The 5110-nt window shown below is 31.5% G+C and overlaps 1 pseudogene; it reads right to left on the bottom strand.

Annotated features, from left to right (window-relative positions):
- Window positions 1-1858: 1858 nt before the first annotated feature.
- Window positions 1859-1964, bottom strand: LOC137823226 (small nucleolar RNA R71; annotated as a pseudogene).
- Window positions 1965-5110: the final 3146 nt, after the last annotated feature.

Below are 5110 nucleotides of genomic sequence, written 5' to 3'. Positions count from 1 at the left end.
AGAAGGTCCCAGAATGGAAAAAGATGCAAAGAAAGATTGAGCCTTTTTTATGTTTTATCATTTAGCCCATTAGCGCGACATAGGAAACAACCTAACCCTAGAAAACTAGGATAAATAGAGGGCTAGAGGCTCAACCTTAGTGTGCCAGATTGAGAGGAAAACACCATAGAGTGAATTGTAACCAATTGGGAGAATGGAAGGTGCTAGAAGTATGCGTGGCTAATTCTACCCTTTGGGATTGGGAGTAATCTGCTCAAACTCTTATGTATTGAGGTGATATTTTATATATTAATATTCAGTTCTTGATTGATTATTGGTATTGTTGTTTTACTTTTAATTTTCCGTGACAAATTGAGAATCTTAAATCTGACCGGGAGGTATTTTTAGGGTTCGGACCTAAACAACAATACTTAACATATTTGAGTGCTAGGAATAGACTTGAAATGTTAATTGCTATTAAACGTTTGAGCTTCGTTCTAAGTTGTTCTTATAATTATGCGAGGGATCGATAGTTAGGGGACATTCTTAAGGATTTTATATGCGAGGAATCGATATAAATGATTTTTATACGGGCATCAATTTCAATCAAAGAACTTAATATTGACATGCTAATCAAAATACTTGAGAGTGAGAGAGATGAAACTAATCCTTATTTTTCCAATTGAAACAACTAATTCTTTGTTTGTTTTCTTATTCATCAGTGCCAACACAATTAATTCAAAACTCTTTTAATTGTTCTGTTTTTATATTTAGCGATTATTGTACTCGATAATTCACGGTTCCTTGTGGGATCGATATCCGTCCTTAGGGACAATTATTACTTTTGACAAACGCGGTGCACTTGCCGTAAAAAGTCATCAAGTTTTTGACGCCGTTGCCGGGGACCATATTTGATTTGTTGAGTATAATTTCCTAAATATTGTAAATATTTTATTTTTTTATTTGTTTTGATTTTGTTTATTTTATTAAAATTAGATTTGATTTGATTTTAGTATAGATTTGCTCTTTAAAAAAAAAAAGTTGTTGATTTTATATTATTTTCTTTTCTTTTCTTTACGTTATTTAATTTAGTTTATTTTTATTTTATTTTGTTTTGATTTTGATTTTGTTTTATTATATTTTATTTTAGTTTTTTTAGGATTAGTTTAGGTAGTTTTATTTATGTTTACGTAACTGTTATTTATTTATTTTAATTATATTTTATTATTAGTTTTAGTTTTTATTTCTACGTAAGCTAGTTAGTTAGAATATTAGTTGTTTACAATTATAGTTTTCAATTTTTTTTTAACTTTATTTTATTTTATTTTATTTCTAGTATTTATTTTATTTTTTATTTTTTTAGTACGTTATTTTTTGTTTTTAGAATTTTCTTTTGTTCTGTTTTTAGTTTTTATTTTATTCTTTTTAAAGAAAAAAAAAAGTTCTCTGTTTTTTCTCTCCACTAATACATTTTAGGAAGAAAGCAACATGACAGAACAGCAAGCACCACCTACTAAGAAGACACTTGGAGATTATGTCATGTACCAAGGACCAAGACATTTTTCTAGTATTGCAATACCTGCTACTACCAAGGCCTTGCAAATAAATCCCGATTTTCTCACTCTCATCCGTGCCTATTAATTTACAGTAATAGAACATGAGGATCCATATTCACATTTGGATACATTTTATGAATTGGTAGGAACAATGGGTTTTCAATCAGGTGATCTTGAAAATGTTTATATGCGCTTGTTTTCTTTTTCATTGGCAGGAAAGGCTAAGGAATGACTCAAATCACTTCCAAATCAGAGCCTCACTAGCTGGAAGGATGTAGAAGAAAAAATTTTGCAAAGATTTTTTCCAATTTCTCGCTACATCAAAGCAAAGTCTGAAATCTCTATGTTCAGACAAGGAGCAAATGAAGTCTTTTGTGATACATGGGAAAGATTTAAGATGATATTGAGAAAATGCCCAAATCATGGGTTTGAAGATATTTCTCAACTGAGCATATTCCTGAATGGTCTCAGATCTGACATAAAGATGCTCCTAGATGCTGCAGCTGGTGGCACAATGATGGCCCTTGATGTAGAACAAGCGACAATAATTATTGATGCATTGGCATCAACTGATTATAAAGCCCAACATGATGGACAAGATCTTCAGAATAAAGGGTTGTTAGAAAATGCACTCTTGGCTAAAAATAAGATTCTGACACAGCAGATTGAGCAACTAACTGCACAAATGGCTAAATTGCCCCAACAATTATATGTTGTTCATTCATCTCAAAGCCAAAGTCAGTCAATCAGGTGTGATTTTTGTGGAGGTGTTCATCCTAATGGTCACTGTTTTTATCAGAACAATTCACCTGAAGTTGAGGATCCATCCATGCTTGAAAGAATGAATAAAGTTGAAGACGCTCTGACAAAGATTGTGAGCGCGCAGGACAATATTGTGAGAGCGCAGGACAATAGCATGGCCATGATTAGGAGTATAGAGATCCAGATGAGACAGCTGACCAAACAAATTTCACAAATTGTGGAGGAACAAAGTGGCCAGTTTTCAGTCAATAGGCAAACCAATTCAAAAGAGCATTGCGATAATGTAGTGGCTGAAAAAGAAGAAAAATATGAGATAGAGGGGAAGACAGATGAGAAAGAGAGAAGTGAGGAGAAAAAAATAAAGAAGAAAAGTGAAAATAAGGAGAGAGGAGTTTTTGAAAAAGATTTATCATATCTTCATTCTCCTTCAAAAAGCGAGAAGGAAAGAAAATTCTTTGATAAATTGCTCCCTAATTTGAAGCAAGATTCAACATTTGAAAGATTTCGAAAGAATAGGAGCTATATTGAAGAAGAAAATATAGAGCTGGAGGATAGATACAGTGTCATTATTCAAAAAGGCTTGCCTAAAAAATTCAAGGACCCAAGGAGTTTTAACCTTCCCGTGTCTATAGGTGCTTTATTAGTAGCCAATGCTTTATTGGATTTGGGAGCAAGCGTAAATATAATTCCTTTGGCAATGCTGAAGAAAATAGGTGATTTGGAGATTAAACCCACCAAGATGACTTTAAAGTTAGCTGATCAAGTAACCAAGTATCCATATGGTGTGGTTGAAGATGTTCTCGTCAAGGTGGATAAATTCATATTTCCTGTGGATTTTGTTGTGATGGACATGAAAGAAGATGAGGAGGTTCCCTTGATACTTGGAAGACCCTTTATGAAGACTGCTAGAATCATAGTTGATGTCGACAAAGGAGAACTTCAAGTTAGAACTCAAGATGAGGAGGTAACTTTAAATCTTTTTAATGGTCTTAAAAATTTTAATGCAGGGGAAGAATGTGTACAGAAGGATGGATCACAGAGATATTCCACCTTGAAATAAACAGGCGTCAAGCTAGATGACGTTAAACGAGCGCTTACTGGGAGGCAACCCAGTCCACATTTTAGTTTTATGTTGTTTTATTACCTTTGCTGATTTTATTTAAAATAAAAAATAAAAAAGAAAAGTAAATAAGAATAATAAAAAAAAAATCCTATATGCCTCCTAATCATTTTGCAGGTTATGTATTTTTGACCTGGGGACAGGTTCTATTATTCAGGGGGGCGGATCCAGCAAATGAAGCAAGACTGTAGATAAAAATTTTAACAAAATGTTGGATGACTTCTTAAGAATAGAGGATTGAACAAAAATATGGTTTTATCTCTCTAATTCTCTTTTCTTTTCAGTTATTTGGATTTTTTTCTTATTTTATTTTTCGGTTATTTTGTTTTCTGTTTATTTGCTTATTTGTTTGGTTTGTTTTTATTGCTTATTTTGAATAAATTTCCTGTTTTATTAGTTTGGTAATTTTAAGTCTTGAATTATCTTTCTTGACTAAATTTCAGTTTTAATTTGTTTGTTTTCTAGTTTATTTTTTTTTTAAATTAAAAAGAACTAGAATATTAATTTTGAATTGTGGAAAAAAGAATTTGTGTTTAAATATTAAATAGTGAGATGAATTAGACACTGGTTAGAAAAGAAAATATGATTGAATCCCTATTCAAATGTAGTTAAAATTATGATACATGAAAATTTAAGAGGATGATTGATTAGGACAGATAATGACAAGACAAAAAGGAATTAGACCAATTAAACCAAGTGAGTGTGTGAACCTTAAACAGTTTTGAGAGTTTTACTGATGAATTGACAGTTGTGGTTGCTTAATTTTTATTTATTTTTGTTGCATCATAAAAGAGCATGAAGATGATTGAGGCATTTGTTTGTGTTAATTAGGAGCCAGGGCCAAAAAGCCAACCTTTATATTAGAATTCCATTTTTTTTATCCCCTTTGGGCCAAGAATTTTTTTGTTAATATTGCACCTTAACCTTTATTGATATAATTTCCTACCCTTTAGCATGTTTAAGGAAGGAGAACATAGATGCAATACATATAGAAAAGGGAATGGTTGGTTCTGATTGTGAAAGTCAAAAGTTGAAAATAGGAAGAATCTTTTCCTATTATTGAAAAGAAAAAAAAAGGAACAGAAGAATAAAAATAAATAGAAAAGAAAGATAGAAAAATTTCATGAAAATCATGAAAAGTCAGAAAGAAAATGAGGGAAAATGTGACATCGAAAGAAAGTGGTAATTAGATAACATATATGTTCTCTATAATTGAATTGTAGATATGTTCTTCTTCTTTAAGATGTGCATTTTGTTATCTAAGAAAAACCAATATTTTTTGGAAGCCCAGCCTCATTACAACCCTGTAAAAGACCTCAAGATTCATGTTTCTAATATGTTTGTGATTTGAAGATGAAATGAAAAGCAACTGTGATTTGTTATGATTCAGTGAAAATAGAGAGAAACACTTACCCGTGAGCATATGAGGTGATATTTTATATATTAATATTCAGTTCTTGATTGATTATTGGTATTGTTGTTTTACTTTTAATTTTCCGTGACAAATTGAGAATCTTAAATCTGACCGGGAGGTATTTTTAGGGTTCGGACCTAAACAACAATACTTAACATATTTGAGTGCTAGGAATAGACTTGAAATGTTAATTGCTATTAAACGTCTGAGCTTCGTTCTAAGTTGTTCTTATAATTATGCGAGGGATCGATAGTTAGGGGACATTCTTAAGGATTTTAT

The sequence above is a fragment of the Phaseolus vulgaris genome, chromosome 9 (genome assembly GCF_000499845.2).
Source record: "Phaseolus vulgaris cultivar G19833 chromosome 9, P. vulgaris v2.0, whole genome shotgun sequence".
In the NCBI taxonomy this organism is placed as follows: Eukaryota; Viridiplantae; Streptophyta; class Magnoliopsida; order Fabales; family Fabaceae; genus Phaseolus; species Phaseolus vulgaris.
Note: the sequence above shows the minus strand (reverse complement) of the source record. Positions and strands in the feature narration are given on the sequence as shown.